Source organism: Nyctibius grandis, chromosome Z, assembly GCF_013368605.1.
Source record: "Nyctibius grandis isolate bNycGra1 chromosome Z, bNycGra1.pri, whole genome shotgun sequence".
Taxonomy (NCBI): Eukaryota; Metazoa; Chordata; class Aves; order Nyctibiiformes; family Nyctibiidae; genus Nyctibius; species Nyctibius grandis.
Genome location: NC_090695.1, coordinates 83,683,668 through 83,696,006, shown reverse-complemented (window position 1 = coordinate 83,696,006; position 12,339 = coordinate 83,683,668).

Genomic DNA, 12,339 nt, shown 5'->3' with positions numbered 1-12,339 from the left:
GAACATTAAAGGCTGATTGAGCTCATCAGGACCAGGGCTATTTCTCTCACCTTTCATGTCAGCCTCAGTCATATTTCTGCACACCAGTGCCTCACCTCTGGGTAGAAAACTATTTACAGAATAAGCTGCTAAAAGGAGAGAGAACAGCAGAAGATGACCTGTAATTTTTAAATCAAAGTGGGATTTTTCTATATATACGCATGGCTGCTAACAAGCTATGGTCTTTTCTGTGCACCACAGAATAGTCTAGTGCTTGAGCAGGGACAAAGGCAACCACCCCTCAGCTACCAAAAAGTTTACGTGTTGAGTTTATTTTCTGGAGGTGAGAGACTAGCTCAGGCTCTATACTCAGATCTTGACTCCTTTGCCATGGCACGCAATGGCAGTGGCATCTTAGTAAGGTCACACCAGGCGTCTGTCGTGTTGTTTTGGTGTGACGAAGACTGAAAGTGAAATCACACATTGCACAAAGAGCGGTGAACGCCCGTTACATACGCTCACATGAAGCTGGAGTGATCTGAATTTGATCTCCTGATCTCATTTTCCTCCTCTCAGATTTCCTCTCCAAATTACCATACATCCTTGTAGTTTATATTAATCCCCAACGTGCTACATGTGCCTTGTGACCTCGGTTCGTCTGTCCACCTTGCTTTCCAAAGACGCAGAATCAACCAGGTTGGAAGAGACCTCTGGGATCATCGAGTCCAGCCGTTGCCCTGACACCACCATGGCAACTAGACCATGGCACTAAGTGCCATGTCCAGTCTTTTCTTAAACACCTCCAGAGATGGTGACTCCACCACCTCCCTGGGCAGCCCCTTCCAATGGCTAATGACCCTTTCTGAGAAGAAATTCTTCCTAATGTCCAACCTGAACCTCCCCTGGCGAAGCTTGAGGCTGTGTCCTCTTGTCCTATCACTAGTTGCCTGGGAGAAGAGGCCTCCCACACACACTCAATCGCTGCTTAGTCCTTGCTCACTATGAGTTGCCATCATTATCTGACTCTTACTTTCAGTCTGGCTGCCTCGTAAACATTACACAGAAGATGTAAAGGTTTTAATTTATTACTCAAGGGTGGAAGAGATACAGTATTGCTGCTTTACAGCTGTTTTACAGCAGTTATGCATTGTGTGACCATCTCCCAAATGATTTAATGTGTCTCTCAGTAGACACAAAGCTCCCTCAAGCTCCAAATGCTTGTATTTGAACAGTGATAATGTAGAGATATTTTACTATGCACTTAGAGAAATTAAAGAACAGATGTTGTGGTTTTGATTTCTCTATCTTAGAGTGATGAGATGTATTTTATACCATATCCACTTTTGTGCTCTTACAATGTACGGAGATATTGAGTATTTATAGCTCAGCATCTTGTCCACGGAGACAGGTCACCTGTTTCATACTAGTATGGGTGTAGGTCCAGGATGGGTAATTGGAAACGTTTTTGGGAATGAATGCTAAGATTTATTGGACGATGCCTCATGCCAAACTAGAAATGGCTACAATATTAAAATATCTTCTCTTTTTAGTTTGTCTGGCTGCTAATAAAGTATCTGTTGCTCTAAAAAAAAGGCTGGCTGTACAACTTTTAATCTGAATAGGTCATTGTGTAAGTCCTTTTCTGTAAGAGCTTTCATTTGCTATCTGGGACCCAATAATGGAATTGCTCTGTATGTGGGAGCACTTTTTCAAGTTAGGAATATGAAAAACACTCTTGTGTGACTTGCTGCATGGCAGCAGAAATGTTAATATATGGGTAATATGTAAGCAGAAGGTCTCTAATATCAAATCCTTCTGAAGGACATGCGATCTGCGGTTGAACTAAAGCTCCTTTATGTTACACACCAGCAGGAGTTGTGGTGCTGGTGCATTTAAATCACAGCTTCTCAATTTAGAGCTTACTTTTATTGGGCCAGACCTCACATGGACACTATAGCTGGGCTTTTCAGAGGAGTCAGTGGAACCTGCTCGTATCTTTCCTCTGAGCGGATGATAAATACATAGCCTGATCTCCCAGAGAGAAAATGTCGGTCTAAAATTGTGATCATTTTCCTGAACCAGTCATCAGCATTGGCTGTGCCCATAAAACAGCTGCGACTGCACTTAGGTTAGTTTCTTTCCATAATCCTTCACTCAGAAAACACTTCACCTGTATACAGAAAAGTGTATTTGTATGGGTACCTATGTCTAACTCTAATGACACAAAATTACCAGGATTACTGAGAAATTACTACATTGGGCTATATTCCTCTGTGTTTAAAATAACATCTATTTTTCCTATCCTGGGGACGGGCTCAGAAAACAAAAAAGCCAATGTCCAGTTTCTGACCATTCTGTAGAAGCACCGTTCAAAGGTTCCTCCTGCTCTTTCTGACAGGCTTATTGTACACACGCTATTAACACGCTGATTTGTGGGCCGATAGGATGAATGCCCAGGTGGTCTCCTGTCTCTCAAAGGAGCTCGCTCGCTCTCTCTCTGCCTTCAGGCAAAAAGAACTGCTCACTTAGATTAATGCTACCTTATCTTGCCTTTCTTCAAAGCTTGCCTAAGTCAAATCAGGGCTCAGCTTTCAGCTTGCAAACTCAGAGTTGTGAACTAAGCCCCTGAACTGAATGTTAATGTATTTTTTCCGAGGGTAATAGGCACACAATAACAAAACGTGGGGAATGCTATTAGTCCTCTTGATAGGTGAAGTGTGTGGAGTATGTATGCGTGGGCATGGGTGCATGAACTCACACAAACAGGGCATCCTATCTTAGTCTATTAAGTTAATTGCATTATTATGTGAAGAGGTTATTGCAGTCTTTTGGGGAGGCTTAAATGCCTGGCCCCGAAAACACGCTTTTCAGAAAGATAGCATTTTTCTTTTTAAATGCTTTCAGGTTTCCTTTTACAGAAGCGTAAGCACAGTCAACTTATTCCTTTTGTTTGACCTTTTTACTGAACACATCAGAGCATAAAGCTCTTCGAAGTCAATGGAAGGATTCTGAGGAAATTCAAAAGGCTTGGGATTAGGACATAGAAATACATTATAAAAAGACACAAGAGATAAAGATACCTCCAATATTTTCTTCTTTTAAAAAATTGGGCTAGTATAATAAAATTAACACTAACTACTGACAATAGCAATAAAAATAATAAAAATGTAGTGAAAGTATCTGGATAAGTTCTAAATATGTGGTTACGTATACACATCCCACAAGCAGAAGTTGCAAATTAAACCTTAAGAATCCCTTTAATTGCTTGGGAAATCAGAAAAATTCAGAGGTGAGACTGCAATGGCTCCTTGACAGTAGTTATAGAAGTAACCTGCTGTGAACCGATTTCTTTTGGTTCAGTGTTCCCTCCTTGTATACTGGTCTTTCTGCTAGAGAGACACAATATCTGTTCCCTTTATCCAGAAATGGTTCCCTTCAAGACTTCGGTAGCAAAACATTTTTTAAGCTGTTAGAAGTTAAACATGTTGTCTTTAAGATGTAATGACCCCTTCTATTTCAACAGAGATTTCACACTCGTGATTTTGCTCACTCTGTAGCTGACATATGTAACCATGGCATAGGTCCTTTCCCTGCATCATCAGGTCCAGAATGTGGACTATGAAGTAATGAATATTAGTGAAAAAATATTAGTTTTAAAGAAAAAAACAACAAATTTTTCTGCTGTCTTTTTTTTCCCTTATTCTGCCAAGAGAGAAGGTTCCTCATCAGACTGAGCAGTGTACTGTGCCATCAGCAGTGGTTGCACAGTACCTATGGTCATTGTCATCTGCTGCAAAAATGAGGTGCACGTGGGGTATTGTCTCCATTGCATCCTCCCATGAAATCCCTTGTTCTTTCTCATGGTAAAGGAGCCATAAGTTACTTTGCTTATCCAGGCTGAAGAGTGTGCCACCCTTAGTCGAGTACCAGCTATCTTTCGACAAAGTGAAGACTGCAAATGAATACTGAAGAGCTGTAGTACCTAAGAAATAGCTGATTTTTTTTCTTGACTTAAATCTTCGCTGTTGCTTTGCTGCACAAACCATTGATTCTTATGCAAAAATTATGTAGAGACTTTCATGTAAGGTATTTCTATCCGTGTTATGCGTGTTAGTTTCAGTCTTAAAAGTCAATGAGTATCTTTGTAGCTTTTCAGCACCCAAGGTTCATCTGTAGTCGTATAGTTATAACATCACAATAGCAGGACATTGCTGGGGAGCTGTCTCAGGGATGGCATTTGTATAACTCTCAGGTATTTTAATTGTGACCCTAACTATGGTGAATGGCTTATTACTACTTTATATCTTAGGGGGAATTTTTGAGCTATCTCCTTAACTTATCTTTGCCATTTATTATCTGTAAAAGAATTAAGCAAAATCTAACAGTTTAAAGGTTTCATCGACTTTCCTGCTTAAGAGAAGAGCTTTATTTGCTTAGCTTTTTTTTTTGCTGTTGGGATGGAATTAACTCCATTCTCACATCAAAAGAAAAGCTTCTGCAAAGTTTTAGCACAGAGCAATGAAAGTAAAAATCTTTTCTTACCCTGTTTGCCCTGTTCAGCCCTCCTCTCTTTAGTTTCACAGTTGCTTAATTTAATTAAGAGGAACAAGGATTGTCAAGAAGATATGAGAAATGGGGGTATTAGCACCCATAATTCAGTCTCCGTCATGCTGATGGAAGTGATTATGATTTCAGAAACAGAATTAGTGCTGCTGAATGCTCCTCTGACACAATCAGCTACTCTGCGGCAATGGGAATTTGAAGAACGATCCTGTGAAAATAGATGTTGACAAGACCTCAGATCCTGTTCTCCATCAGCGCCCTGAGATACTGTAAGCATTGGTGTGTGGGAACTCAAACACAAACCAAGAGTCAGGATTTTTTTGGCTTTTAAGTCAAAATAGAAGGAGTGTTTGCCCAAGAAAAGGAGAGGCCGTGGAAGGAAGCAGACATGTTACACATTCAAGAAAGACATGTATGAGCAGAAGACACTAGGCAAACTTTGCAAGAAGAAGCAAAGCTCATGGAAAGATTCCTCCAGTTGCTGCTGGCAAGTACAGCAGTAGATTTACCAGGGGCTAACACGTCTCTAGGACCTCCACTGGCCCCAGAGAACCTCTCTGCAGGGTCTCCTGGTGCAATCCAGCATCTATACAGCCCTCTCACATGTCCAGCAGTCCCACTCCCTGTCCAGGTAAAAATCACAGTCAATACAGCATCCGCAACAATGAACAAATTCTGATCTTCAGACACAGGTCACTTCCAAGGGATTTCACCAACGTTAGAGCCCTGGGCTTCGGCCCTGTGTTCACAAACCGGAGCATGCTTTTTCTTGTCAGCTTTGAAATATTGCAGGTATAAAAATGCTTTCACCTTTTATCCATCCTGCATTTTGTACTGAGCATTTGTTCTTTTTTCCCCTCCATCTTGCATACCTGGGTTGCGTAAGGCAACTCTTGCAGTGTGTGGCTGCAGTGACGTAATTAGTATTTGCTAATAAGGCACCAAATCCGTAGTGCAAAGTGGTGCACTGACAGTCTTCAGTGTGATACCGAAAGCAGCAGAATGGACTGGAATATGTTAGGAAGTTTTAACAGGCATTAATCCTGAGGGATACTCAGAGGCAGAAACAACCCAGCCCTATGTGAACCAGAGTGAAATGATTGCGGTAGCGCAGGGAGCGGAGGCTGATCAGCAGAGGTTGCACTATGTGAAGGGTTTCGCTGGAAACCACTCAGAGCCTCATAGTGCAGGAACAAAATTACAATGAGATGAGCAAATTCAGAGGAAAAAGCATTGTTCAAGCCTTTGTTTGTGTTTCTTTAAGCCTACAAGAGCTTACTAAACTGTTCCGCAAATACAAAAGTGTGTTCTCATTCATTTTTTAAAAAATACAAATATCTCTATTAAACTGAACATATCAAGGCACTCCGCAAAACAACGTGCAGACCCTGCCCTGCAAACTAAGGTCTCGAACCTCATGCGACAGCACTCCCACTAAACACAGAGGAAAGTGGCTGTGCACAAAAAAGCGTGCAAGACAGCAAAATCGAGGCCTCCAGGTTCGCCAGAAAATGGAGCTGAGAGAGATGGATGGATAAAAAAATGAAAGGGGCAACAGGAGTGTGCAGGTATGAATGGGTATCTGGTTGCATCGCAGATGATGCAGTATAAATACATCTGTGCACACATTAAAAAAAAAAAAGTATAAATCCCCCCCCGTACCCCTTTCCCATTTGCACCCCACATGCTTCTGCCGAGCCACTCAGGGCTGTGTAAAAGAGCCCACTGTTCGCCATCGACCGGGGAGCCGGGGGCAGCTTCTGAGCTTGGAAAAAGCCACATTTCACTTATCTTTCCTCCTCTCCTCGCGCCCAGATGCTTTGCAAAACAAACAAACTACATATCTACATATCATAGCCAAAACTACGTATCAGACTACATTCACTGAAAGCCTCACTGTCTGGAGCTGTAAGATTCAGCAAACCTTGGCTGGGCTGTCCATGAGCCTGCTGCTTGATTTATGTTTTCAGATGGAAACTATATGAAGCTCTTAGTTATGCCTGGTTTTCTGCCAAAATCAGTTTGACCTGAACTAGGCTTTATAGAAACTTAAAGCACAAGGTGAAATGTCACATAATCCCCAGGAAAAACCTGGCTTTTTTTTTTTTTTTAAAGAAAGTGTACTTTTTTTGGGCCAAACTCTGAAGTTTTCTCTCATTTTAAACTTTCTCTGTGGGTGCTGTGAAAGGAGTAGCTGGAAGGCTGAAATTAGGTCTCCTGTCTTGTCTTCTTTTATGGCGTATTGGTCGAGTCTGATACCAAGGCAACAAAGAAGGAATGAATGTTGAATCGGGACTGGAAGTTGTCTGTTTTCAATAACACGCCCTATCTCTACAGGAAAGGATCCAACTTTGTACACATGTAGGAGGCTGACAAGTTTCAACAAAACAAATGCAGAGGCAAAGAAATCACTGTGGGCTCTGAGCATCTGAAAAGTAAAAAAAAAGCAGAGATAAGAAGCCGAGACAGAGAATATTCACCGGTTTTGTCTTTAAAAAAAATACATCCTCTTCCATCCCCTTTAGCCGGTTAGAAAGAGTGGGCGACGCTCGTTAGCGGCGTCCGACATTCCCCTTAATTAGGGTAATTTGCAAGAAGGGAAGTGCCACCTAGCGGCACGAGGAGCCGGAGCGCAGCCTGTGAGGGGGACCCAGGGGCTCCCCCAAACCTGCTCCGTGCCCCCGCTGGTACAGCCCGTTGATTCCTCATCGAGTGCCAGCGGGAAGCGTGGCACCCGGCGAGCGCGGGGGGCCTCCCCGTCCGATCGAGACGGGACAACAGAGCCCCGAGATGGATATCCCCCCGCGCAGATGCATTCCTTTTAATGCTGTTTGGTTTACCAAATAGGAATTCCTCTAGGAAACCTCAACAAAGAAGTGGATTAATGAGAACCCTAGCAGAGAGTGTTTGCTGTATAAGCAATTCCAAGCCTAAGTAAAGCAAGGGGCAAAGTCTGATCAGCGTTCAGTACCAAACTCAAATAAATTCTGACAGAAGTGGGTGAAAAATGCACCAGCTGCGGGTCAGCAAGAAATGCTAACGGCTCTCAAACACTGGCCTGCCTATTTTCATTAAAAAGCAAATGGAGAGCAAACCAAACACTTATTTTTCCCCTGCCTTTTGTTGTTCTGCAGAGTTTGTTTTGACACCCATCCTCCTTCAGCTATATTGTACTCTGGTTTCTTCCACTTTTCACGGCATCTTGCTGCTCCTCAACCCCCTTTACCTCTGCCTGGCTACGTGCGAGATAGACTGCTCCTGCGATCAGGCCACGTCGTCCCTCAGAGTACTTTAGCCTTGCTGCTGCCAGGTCCATTCTCCATCTCTGCTGTCCCAACGGCTCTTCAATTCCCTGGTGCAAAAGTTCACTTTTATGTGTAGAAGCAGGAAGACCCTCCCGCCTCAAGCTGCATACAGCTGCTACCCTGGAGTGTATCGGGGGGATCTTCTCTCCGTTTGGACTGACCTGAGTCTGCAGTGCTAAAGGGAGGGAAGCTGCTGTACTTCAAAGTGCTTTGTTGTAACAGCTTGGTCATAGCTGGCGTGCAGCAGCTATGTCCAAAGGACCAGCCAGATTTTGCTTCACTATGAATTATTGTTCCATGCTGTGGGATTTCCTCTAACTTACACGCTCTGTCTTACTTTGCTTTCCTGATGGGCCCTACACTTTTGGGGACTGTGGAATAGTTGATAGGAACTAGCCAGAAGGCAGCCTGCAAGAAGCAAACCTCCCCCAAAACTACGATCTCTCCTACCACCCCATGACCAGCAAGGCCCCTGGGGTGGCTGACACCATCTTCAAATGGTTAGCTGTTTGATCTGCTGCACACAAAAAAGTGCGATGTCCTGCAATGCTGGTAGTAGGTAAGACAAAGAAGCTGTGAAACTGGGTATGCTACTGGATAGCATTACTGTTGGCTTCAGTATAAACACTTAAAACCACAGCTTCCCTTATGCCTTGTGCATCTGAACCGAGGGAAGAAAAAAAAATTGAGAAAGGTGACCAAACAGCTCCTTCTTAAATGGCTTTTCTTGCAATACTCTGTCCAATGATGTAGCTGAGGCCAAAGGCAAGAAAAAGAAATAATCCCCTCCCAATCTGAGCAGATATAGACCACCTCTTGTCCTTCAAAATAAAATACCAGGCAGGTGGGTTTATCTATAGTTATTGTACCACAGTCCCCCTCATTTCTTGGTTCACAGGACCATTGCTGGTGGCAGGACCAGTGGGAAGGACCAGCAGTGATTACAAAATGTCCATATGGCAGCAGATGTTGGAGAGTCTTGGGAGAACTTGTACCCCCAGCATGAGAGCTCCTTATCTGCTCCGGAGCATGTCACTGACCCCGTTTGCAAACTCACCACCCAGAAGAGATAGTGCAAGCTGCTATCTAAGTACTTTGGGCATGGAAGTGTCTGCTGCTGAGGCTATTGTGCTCAGCCAGGTGTCCTGTTCAAAATAGAAAAGAGGACCCCTCTGTTGCACTCCTGGACCAAGCTAACAGCAGGGGTAGGTCCACCAGGATTCGTACAGAAAAGTCTCACATAGTTTATGGTACTTTTGTCTGATTTTATACTAAAAAGGGCAGTTTTTAGCTCCTATAGCCAATGTTATGAACACTGAAGTTGTTCCCATTCTCCCTCATCCTGGGAGACCCCACTTACCACGACAGAGGAAACCTTTTGCAGAATATCTGGTTGCCAGAAACACTTCTCTCTATCCTTCCTTCAGCAGCTAGAGGATAATAATGGTATGTGTCTTCAGGAGGTGGCCATTGCTACCAGAGTGGCAAAAATTGATGAGCAATCCTTGGTTATAACTGAGCCCTGCTGAGACTTGCTCATAACAGAAACCTGGGGAACAGTGTGGGGGGGACATGGAGCTTGAGGTTCCTTGGGCAGAATGCCCCGACTTGGTCTGCAGAGGCATTTTTGCAGCATTGCCTGATGCCTGGCTTTCAGGGCTCACCTGGGAGGTGTCTTTGTTTGCTGTATGTGCCTGCTGCAGCTGTTGGAGGAGGCATGAGCTGCAGAGCATGGTGCTGGTGCTCGTGGTGTACCCCACAAATGGATTCACTTATTAACAGTTCCAGGCTTCCCAAAACACATCTCATCTTCCTCCTAAACAATGAGATTGCTTTACAAATCACCATTTTTTCTGTCTTTGATTATTTTTATTTGCACATCGGGTCTTCAGGGCAAAGTTGCTTCCTGTTCCCAAACTTTTCCCTGCTACCACCGTGATTCACATTCTATGTTAAATGCAGACTAGCTTCTTGAGTACTACATTTCCTGCTTCGAGGCCTTTCAAAAAAAAAAAAGCCTTAAAAATCACAGAACATTCGACAAAGTGGGGTAGTTTTCATCAGAGCAGGATGCTTCTGGCAGCGTAAGGATCGGAGGCTATGCTGAGAGGTCAGCAGCGGTGGGACCTGTGGCAGGCGGAGGAGAGAAGCCATCACAGCTGCTGGCAGGAGCTGAGACCATGTGCAGCCCTGCCTGCTCCTCAGCACCAAAGGGTGATGGTTCTCCAGTGGAAGGACTGAATATTTCTCTCTGCCTTTATGCCCACCCTTTCCCCACTGAGCAAAAAAGGAACACTTCCTACATAGGAAGTGACAAGCTTTTTGTGGGGGAAATGTTTGCAACTACCCCAATAAAATTGTGCAAGACATATTTGCAGATCCCCTTTCCTGAAGATATCACAGATATTATCCTGGCCATGTCTGAGAGCCAGCCAGAAGGTGTGGGATGCCAGGAATAGGCCTGGCTCAGCTCTTTCAGCCTGCTTACACTCTCTTTTTCTCAAAATGGGTTGACTCTTCTTGTAGACATGGGTCTTTTAATCTTTCCTTGCCTGCTAACAGCCACCAAAATTTCCAAATTACCAAAATTAGGGTCTTCCTGCTCTGTTTCATTTCTTTGCTCCCCTTCACGTATGGCAAAGAAGAAGAAACTATTGACTGACACTTGTGGAGTCAGCGGGATCTTTCTAGTGACTTCAGTGGGTTTTGCATTAATCACGTTGCACATGTTTGTTGTTGCTTTAGCAAAGGATGAGAAGGCCCAGGAAAAAGAGATTAGTTAAGAAAATCTCTCTTAATCCATTTCAAGAGCTTGCCCTGTCAGTGTGGAACCAGATCCAGCGAGTTTATTCTTTGCACAATGGTGGTACCTTCGTATCATAAAAAGAAAGAAAAGAAAAAAAGAAGAGAAGTTATGAAAGGCTCATTTCATTTGTTAACAGTAAGTGAACAAAACCACATTTGATTATTCAGGATTACTTCTGCACTAAAGCTTATGATGCAGCCACAGAGTTATCAAAACAAAAATAATGTGTGTCCAGGATGGAGTTTATCAGAGGAAGCCCAGGACAGTACGGATTAGTACAACACTTGACTGTGGCTCACGCCGCCCCGTGCTGATAAGTTTCTTAGTTTCTTTCCCCCTTGCTTGCCTTGTCCCGCATTGGGATCAGTGTTGAGAAGGACCTTGGCGGTGACCTGCCCACTCTAACAACTCGTCCCCAAAATTACAAAGCAACTGTTCTTCAAAGAGTCGGCTCTGGCTGTGTAAAGCAGACGGCTTTTTGAGCCTGACTTGAAGAGAGAGCCTGATACTTTGGCTTACGCCAGGCAGAACCAAATGCCACCAGCTTTCCGACACATATTTTGGTGGGACTAGCCATGGAAGCATAAGTAAAAATATCCCAGCCTGGCCCCTTGTCCTTGGAGTGAGGCAGAACAGAAGGCAGCGTCGAAACACAGGAGAAAAACATGCCGTTGTCTTTGCCATCGTCGAGTGCTGCTGAAAGCCTCCGCGTCCTGGACCTCCTCCTGATAAACTCTGTCCTGGAAGCTGACTATCTTAGTGTAGATAATGCCGTGTCTGCATCATTACATTTAATGCAGAAATAATACCTAACCATCAATTGTGGTTTGTTCTGTTACCAAATGAAACACTCAATAGAGTGCTGAGTGCTCTCTCCTCTGCTGCGGAAATACAGAGCAAAAATAGGTGGAGAAGGGTTTTGCCACAAAAGAAACATTGACATAAGCCATCAAGTGTTTCATTTGAGAAAGTGGTTATATACACTACGGTTACCGCTGCTGCTAAGGTTGACTCCTTTGAAGAGTTTTAATTTGGCTCTAAAAACATTAGACTTAAAGCACAGGAAAGAGAAGGACTGGGAAAAGCTTTTCTTACACACAATCTGAGAACTTGCAAAAGTCTATTGTTTCGAAAGATTTTGTGGTTTCTGAAAACACACTGGGTTTTAGATAACTGAATCACAGCAGAACCAGGAAGCAGCTCACGTTTCTGTACCTTTAAGAGGAAAATTGGACCGACAGACTAATTTTCAGCACAGCTGGCATGGCACAGCCCTTTGCAAGTAGATGGGAATGGGAAGTTAGACCTTCAGAGCCAGTGGCCAAGTGGAATAACTTTGCAAGGATCTTTGATTTGCCTGAACTGACCTTAGCACCGCTGGCATCTAAATTACATTAATTATTTCCTTGACTTTTACGTAAGGCTTTTCACGGACAGCAGCTCAGGAGAGAAAAAGGAGAAAAAAAAGCATAGGAAAAGATGAAGAAAAGGTGACTGTAAAGTCACAAAAGATGGCTTGAGAGAACCTATGCCAGACAAGTTAGTTTTTCCTTGATAGCCTGTGTTTCAGATTCACGATATTCTTTCAAGTGACGGGAAGCTTTTTTTCCCCCCAGATGTTCAGTTTGATATTTGCACACTGGCTATAGCCACGGTCTAATTAATTTCAGATATTTCAAAACAATG